Below are 16139 nucleotides of genomic sequence, written 5' to 3' on the forward strand. Positions count from 1 at the left end.
ACCAGAACTCAACTTTATCTTTAATAATATTTTTCACTTTTCAATAATCCAATATCTACATGGTCTAGAAAGGCAAGACCACAACCATGAAGATATAACAGACTTCAAAAGTAGGTCAACCAAAGGTTTGTTTGTTTTATTTTTATGATTTGTTTCCATGGAGATGGATATAAATTGGTTATAATTGTATTTGGATTGTGGTCATAATGAATTTTCTATGAGATAAGACACAATTACATTACGAAACGACTTCATATTTGACAGCTATTCCGACTCAAAAGCTCAAAAGCTCAAACTTTGGAATCATTTTCTTATTCTAGTGTTTCAAGTAACAAAACAAAAAAGTTGAAACAACAGAAAACGACCTGATAAAATCTCGTCTGGAGATGAGAACCAGAGACAAATTTCTAATCCACTTTTTCAATAAAAGAATGCATGAAAATGCAGACAGCTGAAATACAGTAGAGTAATTCAATACAGAGTTTAATACAAAGAATTATGATGCCCTTTTGATTGTGCTCCTACTATAATGCACTTCAAGGAAATGGCAATTTTATAAAATATTAAATTATTCTTTTAAATCCTCTTTGATGGCAATGATTTTGCTCTCCGAAACCCGATTTTACATAGGCCTGATCCTATAAGTTCATGTTGTGTAGTTTAAATAACCATGATACTTTTGAAAAATCATGTCATAAAAGGTTATAATCCAATTAAATTTCTTTGAAATTACCCTCAACTGACATTGATATTGACAAGTTTGAGATCTACTTTTAGTACCAAAAGTAACCAAAACAATCTTGAGCAGAATAATTACAATTACATTCAGTAAGATTTTTTTGTTCACTTACCGGTAATAAAAAAAGAGATTTTGATTGCAACTGTAAAATCTCAGACGAATCTCACAAAATGCTACATGTACATGTGTGAAAAGCCTTACAGTCCCAGATATATCACAGAATAAAGATACGTAATGCACAATCAGACATTTAGCAGGTTTCTTTAGTACGAGGGTAGGATTAACTAGGATTAAAGAGGGCAAGCCAGTCAGACCGCAGGTCGTATGCTAATGAGCAAAACCGGCCTGTTTTATTTCCAATCCCGCGAGCGCTCGCTCCTGTCATCTAACGTCTCGCGAGTCACGAGATTTTTGTACCGTGTACTGCGAGTGCAGTTTAAGAGAAAACCAAGCTTTCTGCGGTCGCAATGTTTAGGTGAGTACATAGTCCGTTTTCTTGTGTCTATTATCGTTCTTTTTCTGTAAAATTTGAGTAAAATTTCGTATAGAAAACACGTCGTAACCACACGCCTCTCTTTAGGAACTGTTTTTGCAAGCCTCTAAATGTTGCTGGATCCTGACCCTGTCATAAAATGTACGATTTTAATTTGTTTTTAATTGTCATCTGCAGATGTTGACGATTCCATCGATGTATAATTTGTCCCGGCTCACAAATTAACAATATGAGTATTTGCCCCCCTAAAGTTATGAATATTTAATTAGTTGATCGTCTTGAAACCGTGAACGATGTGCACAAAGTCACGTGTTACCGGAATCCGAACTTAAGAGGCTATTTTCGATGAACGGTCAAGTTTTTATAGTGTAGTCCCGCGTACTTACATTTTTGTGTTTAAACCACTCGTTAGGTAACCAGTCGCAAACATTGAAAGAAAAGATCGTAGAGTCGAATTCATGAAGCAAATATGTTATGAATTTATCAAATTTACATATATAACCGTAAAAAAATATATGGTTAATAAAAAGGGTCTTCCAAATTCTATATATTTTTGCTAGATCAAGGTAAGGAGATTGTGTCTTGACTTGACTTGAGACTGAGAGTTGAGTGATCAGTGATCATGTGATGTCTGATGGTGATGGAGCCAAATTTGCACTTGGCTACTTGCAGTTCTAAACGTCTAGTAACAGTAACTTAGATCATGACATGGGTGAGAATCTATGATGAAAATCAAGCAAGACCCAGTTTTTTATTATCAAAATCAGTTTGTAATTAACTTGGGTCACAGCATGCAGCAGCCTGTGCATCTGCCATGTCTGGGCGCTGCGCCTGCGGTGACTATTCAGACTAGTTTATCCTATTCTCAAATTCTTTCAAGTTTCATATCTCACTCTCAGATTCAAAAGTTTCAATTGTCAGAGCAAGGTCATTAGCTACCAATCTTGAAAGTTGAAACAGCCCTAGAATTCCATTTATCATGGTGATATTGCAGTGATCCATTAAATTGAGTTGTGTTGAACCGAGATTGAAGGCACTTTTGCCCCCCCCCCCCCTGAATTTTACCAGTCTTTCTGGTGTAGATTTAAACGTAGTTAAATTTCTGCTTTTTTATCAACAGTCACTCATTCTTAGTTTCTTTTGTTTCCCTTTTTTTCGTTCCATGTAGGAGATGGCAGATTCATGTATATGGTGACTTGATTGTTCGTGGTGTAAGTTTTGATCAGGATCAGTTTGGTGGCAAAATATTCTGCTATCCGGGTGCCACTGTTAGGAATCTTCGACAGAAATTAGAGCACAAACAGACTTTGACTCCACAGTGGATGCAGTTGTAATCCATATTGGAACTAACAATCTTGGCAATAGTGTCTGGGAAAGAACTGGAGGACAATATAGAGATTTGATTTTTAGTGTACGTGAGAAGTACAGAGAATCAAGAAGCTGTGAGAATGTAAAAACAACACATTTACAGAATCCTACCTCTGTGTCTTTAATAGAATCCGATAACAGTGATGATTCTGATTATACATCTAGTGATGAAAGTGATTTGGAAATTAATGACAGAGATATGCAGGTTGATGATGATGTACATGTCTTTGAGACCTCTGAAGGTAATGTAAGAGAAGCTGAGATAACAGATTTTTCTGAAGATGAAACAGAATTGGCTTAAATACTGACTGATATTACTTGTCGGAATGTTTAAGAGTTATTGCTCGGCATTTGTATTCTATTTTATATATGTTTGTATTCAGAGTTTTATTTAGTTATGTACATGTTCATGCTGCCTCATTGACGTAATTACTGGTTATTACAACTTAATATGTATTAGAACTTTTGTTACATTACTGTCAGCTTTTTATCAAAGAGATTTACTAGTAGATATGTTGTCTTCATATACATGCCAGGTGTTTTCAGTTACACCCATATTTATAGTGGTTATTAATTCTAGATTGTTTTCTTGAGCACATGCATGTTCATTATTATATTATATTCTAGAGTTGAAGGAAGTGTAAACAAAATGTTACACTGCTATCTAGTATCTACATGTATCTTGTATTCTGCTTTTTAAAATAAGATGAAACTTGCCAGCTGACGTTTTGAATGCTATGGAGACACTTTTTTTTCTACTAGCGTTTGTACAATCTTTCTTTTCTTGCCAAAGAAGGTTCTATCTTTTTGTTTGAATAGACTCTCTGAGATATTTAAATACCGGTGATCTGTATGCAATTATGTTTATGTTTGGATCATGGTATGCTTTACTTTTAACAAATGTTTTGTTTGCATTTGCTGTCATGGTGATAAGTATTGGTCACAGGGAGTCTTTCTTTATTTTGTCATATTGTACAACTCTGCATATATGTATGTATTTCCTAGATATGTTGTCTTCATATACATGCACGGTGTTTTCAGTTACACCCATATTTATAGTGGTTATTAATTCTAGATTTTTTTTCAACACATGCATGGTCATTATTATATTTTTTTCTAGAGTTGAAGGAAGTGTACCGGTAAACAAAATGTTACATCTACATGTACATGTATCTTGTATTCTGCTTTTAAAATAAGATGAAACTTGCCAGCTGACGTTTTGAATGCTACATGTATGGAGACACACTTACATGTACTTTTTAAAATTTTTATTCTACTAGCATTTGTACAATCTTTTCTTCTCTTGCCAAAGAAGGATTCTATATTTTTGTTTAAATGAACTCTTCAAGATATTTGAATACGGGTAGTCTGTATGCAATCATGTTTATGTTTGGATCATGGTATGCTTTACTTTTAACAAATGTTTTGTTTGCATTTGCTGTCATGGTGATAAGTATTGGTCACAGGGAGTTTTTCTTTATTTTGTCATATTGTACTACTCTGCATATATGTATGTATTTCAAGGAAGTAAATTATTTTCAACATTGTTATAAGAAAGGTCATGTCACTACTACGTTACTCAAATTGCCATTTAGCATAGATGGATCAGGAAATGCAATTTGTATTAATTCATTAGTTATTCATAGTACCATTCCATCACACCTCACTTTTAATTACTTTGTTTATACTCTTGCCAAAGAAAGTTATCCGGGTAATAAACCATTATTATAATCATGTACACATATCACTTGATTATGGTTTATGAATATGGAAATCAAAAGGAATTGTGAAATATTATTTTGTTTTGGGAACAAGGCAGTTGCTTCATCTCCTTGACACATTTGTATTGTATTTTCACATTTTTTCTTTATGGTGGTAGATGTCTATTTCAACATTATTGTTGTCAGTTTTTTGGTACTAGACTTTCAATTTTGTTGATAAAAAAGACCTTGCCAAATATTTGTGTGTGACTTAAGAACAAGCCTATTTTATTTGTGTGATATTTTTTTTCACATAATATTGTATTTTTAAAGATGAAACCTGTACATATGTTTTTATATTAAAAAGCCTTTCATAAGTTAAATTTTTTTCTCATGCTCCTTGTAATTCTGTAAATATTGTTTCAAGAATGAGCGGTACAGAGGCCTACGAGTAAAAATGAGTGGTAGACTAGGTGTTATAGTTGGAAGAATAAGAGCGAGATGGATGCGAAAGCATGGAATATGAAAGGGAGAAGTAATGAAGTGATCAAGGTTAATGACCATACCTTTAAATTCCAACAATAACTCCAGCAGTGCAGTCATTAAAAAATATAAATATTATTTTGTGATTTTGGAGGATGAGTGCTGTAAGTCTAGGTTACTGTTAATATAATTAGACTCCAAAAAAAGTCCAAATAAATTAGAGTCTAACCCACTCGATCTAGTAATTGCTGAGCAGCAACTTGATTTCACTAAGGGCAAATAAATTCATAATAATGACAATATCTTTGACGGAATAATTCACGTAACTGCTGCCTGTGAGCTGTGGTCCCATGGTCCTTACTGAGTGACTGCGACTGAGCTGAGATTGATGTGTTCACGCCATTCACGCAGTTCTGAACAGTACACACATTTAGTAGAGTGGGACTGATTCGGTCACATTGGTGTCGGTAAATTCAAGAGATATATTTAGCCTACGGTATCAAAATGTATTTCTTTTCGAAGCACCTCACTTTTTCAATGTATTATCCTGATTTAAATGAGAATAGTTTGTAGGTGAAATGCACAATTACATGGAATAAATAGCGGACTGTAGCAGACAGATTCGTTCCGGACCGTTCTGAGTGAATTACGTCATTGTGGGCTGCTCGCTCAACCAATCAGGGTGCAGGAATCGTTCGCGAGGGCTCGTTTTGTTCGAGAACGTCTTTTGGTGAATTTTTCGGGGACAATGTTTAACATTTTGCTGGATCCTGACCCTGTCATGAGATGAATCATCAAATATTTAGGTTCATTAGAAAGGTGAATATATGTGGATTCGGAATATTTATATGGCAATTACGTCTCGGGGGTTTAAATAAAAATTATAACGGTAAATATAAAACCTTGTGATTTGTGAATGTTTGGCAATATCTTATTACAAATATGAATCCTTTCCGATAACCAATTTCATTAAAAATATATATGTACAGAAATGTTGGGGTTTCATCTTGTGAAATCTAAAGACAGAAAAAGAAAAAAATAACTAAGAGCGAAACTATGAGCGTTTGCAAAAGTGTGTTTCACAGCGGCTTCAGAGGTCAGACGAAGGTCACGAGATCGTCGCTGGAAATAAAAGAAGCACATTTTTTCGGACGTGCGGACTGACTGAAGCTAATTCAGTGAAATAGACCACCTAAATCTCTTTTCTCATTCAAGACAAGGATAAATCCCTGAACCAAAACCACAGGAAAGAGGGGCTGCCTGGTGAGTCATTTCATTTCAAAGATTAAAAAGAAAGAAAAAAATTGGCAAAACACCTGAGAAAAAGACCGATAAAGAGAAAGACGGACGGAGAGAGAGAGGGAGGGAGGGAGGGAGGGAGGGAGAGAGAGAGAGAGAGAGAGAAAGAGGAGAGATAAATACATTTTAATGTTTAACTCTGCTTTGTTCTCTTTTGTTAGTTGTTTTTATCATTTAGACCTGACTGGCCTTTAGCTACAATAGAATCACCCCCTATTGTAACATTCTACACTTCTAAGATATCCAGAGTCCCTGAAGTACAATTGACAAATTAGACTATTCATGAGGGCACTCCACAATGGACCATAGTCTAACACCATCTCATGTTTAAATAATACAAGTCATGTAACTTGATGTAAGTAAGTGGGGTCTCTTTGAAGAAAACAACATTTTCCACACACAAAACGATAGAGAAAAGAATGTTGCACAATGATGTGAATGTCTGGAAGGTATCCAAAAGCGAGGAGGAATGGTGACTCACACACAAAACCTGGAAGGACAGGTCACTGAACTAAAATATATATCCAGGGCATAATTACAATTCATATTTAAACCATTCTTTCTGGAATCAAATAACAAGCTGAATTTCACTCATCTCGTTTTCTTTTCTTGCCCCCCCCCCCCCCCGTTGATAAATTCCAAATGAAAAAAATTCTACAAAAGTTTTGTCCGCATGGCTTGCCATTCTATGATCTCGGGGGTGTAACCAACTAAAAATGAAAAAAAAATCTCAACAACAACAAAACGAAAGAGAAAAATGTTTCTCGAATAAATAACAATCCTGCAACTTTAAGAATGTATACAAGTCATCATATATCATTCCCTTATAGAAACTGAAATATGAGGTAATAATTCTACTAATACTTCGGAAGTAATACGAGTAGTATTAGCTCAAATTGAAATTTTTAAGTCAATAGTGCATAGTACCCCTACCCCTACCGGTATTTTAATAGTTTCATTAAAATAATTAATGCGCCTCAGAATAGAATTTCTAGATAGACGATGCTAAAGAAATTCCTTTAATTATTATTATTATCATTATTATTAATGGCCCACAGCCTAATGGAAAACGAGCCTTTCATCTCCAACACCTAGCTTATTCATGAAGTAAACTGATTAACTACAAGCATTCTCAGTTCTTGGTAGGTGCCGCATCACTCACTCTACGTTCCAAGAATCCATGCCCATCATCTTCATCATCTCGCGAAAAACAAGGTACTAGGAGCACTCTCTTCAACGTTTCACAGAATTCTGAAAGCTTGTTAAATGCATTTTAAAATGTAATTTAGAACGTTTTAACGAGACCAAGAGGCCAATATAACCCATTGTATGTTAAATTTGTCATAGTGTATATTTAATGTCTCAACAACGACTGTATACATGTGATGGTATAAGGTACTTCTGCACTATTAATATTTTGTCTGTTTTGAGCAAGAAAGGGGGCATTACTCTTTGTTAAAGGGTAAGAATTAAATTTCCTTCAGGCTTTCAACAGACAGACGATAATAATAACAAATATTGTTAGGCTCATAAAGAAAGTTTAGGAGGAAAGACATGACAGACAGATAGTCGATCCCTAATCCTTAAACATGTCAAGATATTGCTTGTAATCCTCTCTTAATCCAATATTAAAAATAAACAAGATGAATTCTAGTTATTCCAGGACCCATTGTAATTGGATGAGGCTGGTAAGGATTTGCAGTAGCAGCAACATGGCTTACAGGCTGAAAGCATTCTGCAGTAAAACCCAATGTAATAGCATTGACGAGAATCAATGCCAACAAATTTGTAATACCTGTAAGGACATTCTGAAGACAAATTGTGATAATAATATGTCTCATATTGGAATATAAATCGTTTTGTGAAACAATGTTAGATTCTTGATATCGGAGTGCCAATACAGAGATAAATTGTGTGCAAAATATTTAATCTGAAATAAAAGATAAGCAAAGAACTTTCTTCTTTTGGTTTAAAAATGTGCAAGCTTTGGCCCTACATATAAAGTGTTAAGGTCATGTACAATGTAGTAAGTGCTAGAAGGGTGCTAACTTTAAGTAATATTGTATATGTTAATGCCCTTCTGGCTCTCAACAGACAATACAGTCTGATAACTTCTATGCAGTAGAAACATGGCATCTACATATCACTGTGTGTCTGTGTGTGGCCTTCAACTTTGATAAGAATACAAACAAATGATAAGCAATCTCAAACATTTTTTAAAACAGTTACTTATCCAACAACCATATTTCATCTCCTACTTGATAAGCTCTTAACTTCAAATTTTATCTTTTTCTGATGTTTATGTACACTACAGTTGGATGGCAGTAGAGAGACATACATTACTTGTAGTAGCTGAACAATTTAATGTGTTATAATATGCTCTTGACTATTTAATCAGCAGAATTATATGTATAATGTGATCAGTGAACTATATAGATGTTAATCTATCAAATTATGAACATTTCTCAGAGATACAGTGAAAATGGGTTTTAGACGTTTCACTCAAATGAATGATAAAGGCATAAGAACGCTTTAAATCAAAAGTTTTCTCTTTTTTTTTGCCTATACAATCAGATAACAATGATGCAGGTTGTAAATTAGAAGATGGGTCCATGCAAGCTTGATTTTGAAAGGCCTTCAGAGACCTGGCAAGCTTATCCATGTATTTTACTGCTTTATCTCCTAGCCTCCATAATAATAGGAGGAATTAAAGAAACAGGGCTTTACAGAGTGACTCATGTCCCATTGTGGTCAAATAAAGTACCTACAACTGATCTGATTCTCATGACCTTTGCTATAGATTTCAAAAGTTCTGAGTTTGTAGGTTTTTTTTACCTCAAGGCATCATGGATGGGTGATGATGATCGATCAATCTTTCTTCTAAGAACTTAAAAGGAAGAAATTACTTCTGGCTTAGTTGCTTGATAGGATTACATAAGTGAATGAAGTATTAGAGATCTTAAATATTTGATTGACTGTAATTGGGACATGGTGAAGTGATTGAAGGTGAATTGTGAGCCAAATGTCCTAAAACTAATCAAAGTAAAGCCCTTTTGAAGTAATTTTTCCTCCAAGACCATGGCCCTGTCTTATAAAGAGGTGTGTGATTGATCTAACTGATTACACACCCTCCAATCAATGACAATGTTTTATGTACATCTGCGTATTTGCAATTGATATCATTCTCAAGTTAGGTTACATTGAATTTGGATCTATATGTATCACTATTTGGACTATAAGACAAGACTTAGGGGTCCTACCACCAAAACCAAGAAGAAATATTTTGGTTACATTCATTAAGTATTGTAAAACACAAAACTGATCCCGCTACATCAAAGTTTTACAAAAATAGAGGGGAAAAAAATGTTATATCCAGGCAAACTATGAGAATGAAAACCACAACAAATGTTGAACCAGGTAAGTGAATTTTGTGCACTGAAATGATAAATGAATGAAGGTCGGGGGGGGGGGGGGGGGGGACTAAAGACACAAACTCAGGTGTGCTGCAGCCCTCCTTGTTGTTACCAGGGGCAAAGCACCCTTGATAGACAGTCCAATATACTGGGGTGCTGTCAGCTACTTTTGCAGAGAAAAGGGACCAAATATATTATCAAAAAGTTTGTAGTGAAAACATAGCTTTTAATAAATATGTTATAAGCCTATAGACATACGTGGTGTTTTTGTGGTCTACCATTGTCAAGTTTAGGCAGGTGATAAATATTCTTGACATGGTAGGAAGAAAAAATACACTCAATCATTTCTATTTTCAGTCAGCTACCTTTTGGTAGGCTGGTGACTTGATTGAGCACAATGCAATGCCTGAAATATGCTGTCACAGTCTCGGAATGTTGTCCGCGGGTATGTGTCTTGATAATGGAATATTTTGAGGTTTACCAAAACCTAACCTACAAGAGGTGTCAGCCTGAATAAAAACATGCTTTCGCAATCTATCAGCTTTGGCATGATGATGGATAGCACTGGGCTATACTCCAGAATATACTTGAACAGGTACAGAACCATTTATACGAAAGCAGGTTTCATTATTATTATTACAGTGCGGAATGAAGCTGGTAGCAGAGAATGTCTGAGGGCGCGTTCATGCTTGATTTTGACGGCCAGAATCAGGCATCTGTTACGCGTTTAGTTTAAAACACGCTTGCGTTCATGCTCACTTTTGTAGAATCACCGAAAAACGGCGATCACGATCGCCGATCGTAAACTCACAAAAAGATGCGTTTACAATTTGTAAACGCGTTTAAATGGGGTCAACGCACTGACCTCTAGTGGGTCTACGTAGCATGCGCACACAGGTTTGCGAATCCAGCTGAAGGCCACCCAAGGAGAATTGCCTGGAGAAGTGAGCATGAACAGTGCACCGTGGAACTGCGATTACGATGAGCGTTTACGATGAGCATTACAAATCGCTCATTCTGCCTTCAAAATCAAGCATGAACGCGCCCTTAGATACTCCTGTAGCAATATATGCATGTACAGCACTGCTAAAAAAATAAAAATTAATGTCTTCAGTGATATGCAGTTTCTACGAGTAATACCAAACTTATTAGTTCTTGTTAAACTAAACAATTTGAGGTGTACCAATCACAACAATAACAACAACAATTCTTTATGTTAGGGAAACTATGTCACTATAATATATTAAAAATATGAGCTTCACATATTATTCTTAAAAAGAGATGGTGCACATTAAATACCTTCTCAATTAACTAAAAGCGGCATATGTGGGTAGACAACAGCTTGCACACTTGTACAACTTCAAGTTTGCCACTACGGAATCCAGGTCGGACTTGGGAAGGGTTTTATGTCATTCTTTACTCTCTTCATACCTAAAATAATTGAGGTTCATTTTAAACATTAAATTATACACAAATCATTTTCCGGTGATTGGTAAACCTTAAATCTAACTATATGTTTCGGTTTGGTCAAAGCAAAGTCTAACAAAGCAACAACTTATAGAGCCATGTCTACTTTATGATGCTCAACACGATGTTCACCTGGCATGTGGGGGTTAAATCAAATCAAATTGTTTGGATTACTTGCCAATTTAGGCCAGCAGTTTAGGAAAAGCCCTACCAAATTTTAGTATTTGTTTTCACTCTATCAAATTCAAGACAAATTGAAACACAAGACGATATAATAAATCTATATTTTGATTCGACTTTGTCCATAGTTTGAATTGCTTGTTCTAAACTAAAAATGTAATACATGTGTATAAACTGAGAAAACAAAAAAAGAACTTGAACCTTTTTTTTTAGATTTAGTGCATTTACTCCATTTAGTTGTCCTGCACTTTCCATTACTATAAGAGGAAAAGGGCATGTTCAATAAGTCTGAGGAAATGGAAAGAAATTGAAAATGGGACCCTAAAAACAATTCAATTCCCTCCAAATAGAGAAACAAGACAAAATGGAAATAGCTCCAAATCTCTCTTTTATGTATTGTCCCATTGCAACTAAATGATCTAATCACACACAAGACAATATGTTTCAAATTATTTTAAATGGCAATTCAGCAAATGTCATGGGTCGTAATCAATGTTTTCCATGTAAAACAATCATGTTACAAAAACATTTGTTTATTTTAAATTGTTGACATTTAACAAAAACTTTTGGGTCAAAAGCAGATTGAGCAAAAGAATTTCTCAGAGATCACACAGTCTAAAACAAACCTCTTTCTTCTGATGAAAAAGAAAGTGACCTATTTTGGTGTAAATCTGGATGTATTCTTTCACAAATTAAATTGTATTTCTGAATGCATCCCTTTAACTTGTTTTCATCACCCTCTCCAGTCTCCACATACATACGCAACCCCAGCACACTTCTGATCCATATTTGGACATCTAAATCATAACAAATCTACCATATGCTATTGGATACATCTGTGAAATCAATTTTTGTGTATCCATCCTATTGTGTCTGTGGTAATGGTGGGTGTCGTGCTATGGAAACATCTAATTACAAAGAAAGGATCGCCCGCTGTAGCGATGGCATTGTTATGTGTTGAAAGATACTCATGACGTTTGTACGAGCAGCACTTGACCTAGATAAACCTATACTTTCACAAAGGAAATTCACTGCACCCTCATTTTTTGTTTCACCCCTTAGCAACCATGATAAAATATGTAGCATGTTTTATGAATTAACAATTCTCATTTAAAATAATACAACAAATTTGTGCACTTTATGCACTCCTTCATCATGTTCATAACTGCAATCTAAAAAACCAATGACCTTTACACCACAAAGTACATAATATTTGTGACAGTGTAAGTCATCAAATTTTCTTTACAAAATTTATAAAGCCCGATTATTCAAAACAAGTCAAAGTACAAAATATTTGTGACTGCTTCATCATGTTCATAACTGCAATCTAAAAAAACCAATGACCTTTACACCACAAAGTACAACATATTTGTGACAGTGTAAGTCATCAAATTTTCTTTACAAAATTAAGAAAGCCCAATTATTAAAAACAAGTCAAAGTACAAAATATTTGTGACTGCTTCATCATGTTCATAACTGCAATCTAAAAAAACCAATGACCTTTACACCACAAAGTACAACATATTTGTGACAGTGTAAGTCATCAAATTTTCTTTACAAAATTTATAAAGCTCAATTATTCAAAACAATTTAAAGTACAAAATATATGTGAATGTGTAATTTATCAAATTTTCTTTACAAAATTTATAAAGCCCAATTATTCAAAACAAGTCAAACTGGCACTGAAAAATACTTTATGACACACCTTCGTGGCATTCTTATGGCTTTCTTGCTGCCCTAACCTTTTATGCTCAATTACCTCTGCCTGAAATGCCAAGCCCCCTCTTGTATAATAGTTACACCAGCTATTGACCAACGTTCCCCTTGACAGGGGAACTCCTTAAAACCCTAAAATGGAGCTATTGTGTACTTGACATTGTTGGGGGCATGTTAATCCTATTACAGGGATCAAAGGGGGTGTCAATTGTTCCCCCTGGTGTGAATGTCAACACAGGTGTAACTTTAATCCTATTTATTGCCATCGAGGATAAGTAACAAGCTATATGAGCATGTTCACATTAGTAGAAAAATTGTAAAAAGTTAGTTAAGTGGCTTAAGAGTGATGTCATAAAAACTATCATGAATAATGGTACCTTAAATAGATGCGAAAAGCTCAATGACTTTTAATGCGATCAAAGTGAATCCTGTCAAAAAAAGAGTATCCTGTTTTGAAATTGTTTTTTATAAAAAAAAATCTTTAACACAAAATACTGTATGCAATGTGAAAGTCAAGATTGCTAAGAATTAAAAGTTTGTCAATGCTAACTTAATACTTAGGATCTAGGCCAAAAATGCTAATAAAGCATTGTTAAAACTTTAAATAAGATGATGCGAAAAGCCAGAAGCTAAAACGATTGTCAAGTTGGAGAGATATTTGACATTGGGTATGTCAATATCTTGATTAGAAATGCATTGCCAATAGGAAATATAATTATGTTGTGGTGAAAACCTCAAAATGCAATCCCCTTTCCACCAATTTCAAACTACCCTGGTTACATGTAATTATTTTTTTTTCATCCATTTCTGATGCTGGCGCTAGCTCGGGTGTCACAATTATGTGCAAAGTGACATTTAGAATACCAAATTAGGGTTTAAAAGGAAAAAAAAACAATTTGAAATATGGTAAGCTTGAAATGAGTAATATTAGTTGGTTTTCAGAATAGCTTATATCTGTTGAGAGCTAGAAGGGAATTAAATCTGTGCTATCATTTAAATTCAATGTAATACTTCTTGGTATCACCTAAAATAGAATCATTCCTAGTATAAACACACCACAAAAGCATGTACTAATGTATAAATAGGCTTGGTATGGGGTGAAACAGTGCTATTGAATTGGTGTTGAAAACTGATCGGTTCATTGTATTCAAGAAAGTGTCAAGGATCTATTCTTTTCCACCTTGTCCAAGAAGATTGATCGACGAGAGAGATCGCACAAGACTGCGCCTGCATGTGTTTCTAAACAATTTCGTCTGTTGGTCGATTGCCAGTGCCATCTCGCAGAATCAATTTGGAAGTCGTTTCTCGGTTCAGAGCTAAATTGAGAAGAAACCATCATAGTGCCTTGCGTGCAGACATGCCAGGGAATTTGTTGATGCAATAAATACAGAACCGGTAGATACTGCAGCTCCATCCCATGAACTTTGCTGCACGCCATCATCCTTAAGGTCATGATTTTCCTTTTCTTGTATAGTGAATGAATATACCGGTAAACTACACTTTGTAACAGAGACGACAAGACAAATATATTCCTGGAAATCTCAAGATGATTTCAAATTTCAGGAAAATGGAGGCACTTTTAGTAATTCTATATTCTTTTGCTCAGCAATGGAAATTTGTTTTGTCAAAGAACAGCTGTTGTTACATTTAGATTAATCAAATATTATCAACCATATCTTATCAAAAATAAAGTCCTAACATTTACATGGTAAATCTCAGCATGAAAAAGATGTCATTGGCATCTAGATAAAAGTTGTCCAACTCCTCATAAAGCCAGCATCAGGTCCGGTCCGATGCAGCTATGACGCAAGTGTTTTTTATGGAGAGACAGCTGATGGGTTCGTGTAGGTGGTATAAAGCTGTGCATGGGGACAGCTCTTCCGCTCAACTTCACATCCAAAATGAAAATTATCATCATGCTTCGTAAACTACAACAATGGGAGTTTGGCCAGAAATGTAAGCGGATTTTAGGGCCCCTTGACACCTCCCGATTGCCCGAGTTTGACACCTTCCACAGCTCTATACTGCAGATATAAAAAATTTGTGTGTCCTTTTCTTTCATGTGTGTTTAAACAGTGGAAGGCAATTTAAATTTGTAATAGCAGCCAGTACATGCAGTTGGTCTCTAAAATAAATGCAAGTGCATAAACTGTTTTTTTTTTTTTAACTCAAGTCGTTGCTAAGATTATTTTAAAGATATGAATGTATTAGCAAAGAAAATAATACTAAGCTGGAAGAATTGTTGAATATACTTTGATTTTTAGCCTATGTTATGTTTCACTCAATCATTGAGTTATTAATGTAAATATGTATTGCTATTATGGAAATAAAAACCTCGCTTGAGGATAAGAGAAAAAAAATAAACTGTTCTGTTTAATACTACATGTAGGCCTTCGCACATTTTTATGTTGGATCCATGTATATTGCACAACCATTAAATCACTTAAAGATACAGTATACAATTAAATCCTAATAATGTATGAGGCATTTTTATTTCTATAATGAATTACAATTGAATTTGGTTTGAAATGGCAATTCTTTAAGAAATCATTGATTTATAAAATGGCAAATTTTGTTGGAGGTAAATTTGTATTCCTTTCATCACTAATCAAAGTAATATGAACTTTTCCTTAGAAACAGTGGAATCTAATTAACATTTTTCAATTACCCTCTTCACTCTCCCCGCCATCAACCCACGTATCCTTCCTAAAGTCACATTCGTCCCACCAACATGTAATCCAATGACGTAAATGGGTTATACACACAGATTATCAATGTGATTTAGTTCGCTATAGACAGATATATCGAGTGTTATGATGATGATTTTTTATATGATGAACATGACGATTATGACTCTCCAACCCTCTTGGTGGCTTGGCAGATGGTTTCATTCGTATGTGATTTAATGAGGTGGAATTTGTATTCAGGTTAAAAATACCCCTGTGATATATCTTCAGGATTGATTATTTGATTGCACTTTTTTTCTATATAGCTGGAAGTTGGATGATGTATAACTGGAATGGCTTTATGTACAACTTAATGACAGTTCTAAGCATATTTCGCCATTTTGCTCGAAATGTTTATATAGTATTGTATTGAACTGAATTGAATTTAAATTGCTAATATCTTAACTTCACTGGTGAAGACTGATTTGGATAGAACAAACACAAATAATAAATGCAGGCAATTTGAAAAAAAGAAAAAAGATGTTGAACTGACTGACTACCTAGATTTTCTCTAATCTCATTTCAAATAAATTCAGACTTGATTTTATAGTCTTG

General features: G+C 34.6%; 1 protein-coding gene and 1 long non-coding RNA gene across 3 annotated transcripts in view; one reads left to right on the forward strand and one right to left on the reverse strand.

Moving 5' to 3' along the window:
* Positions 1-16139, reverse strand: part of LOC115919937 (tensin-1-like) — a 66139-nt gene that overhangs the window by 22908 nt on the left and 27092 nt on the right. The window lies entirely within an intron of this gene.
* On the forward strand, positions 1038-3859 carry LOC105446075. Its single transcript, XR_973617.2, has 2 exons — positions 1038-1214; positions 2401-3859. It is a non-coding gene; the product is annotated as an uncharacterized LOC105446075 (long non-coding RNA).

The sequence above is a fragment of the Strongylocentrotus purpuratus genome, unplaced genomic scaffold, assembly GCF_000002235.5.
Source record: "Strongylocentrotus purpuratus isolate Spur 01 unplaced genomic scaffold, Spur_5.0 spur5_scaffold_7, whole genome shotgun sequence".
Taxonomy (NCBI): Eukaryota; Metazoa; Echinodermata; class Echinoidea; order Camarodonta; family Strongylocentrotidae; genus Strongylocentrotus; species Strongylocentrotus purpuratus.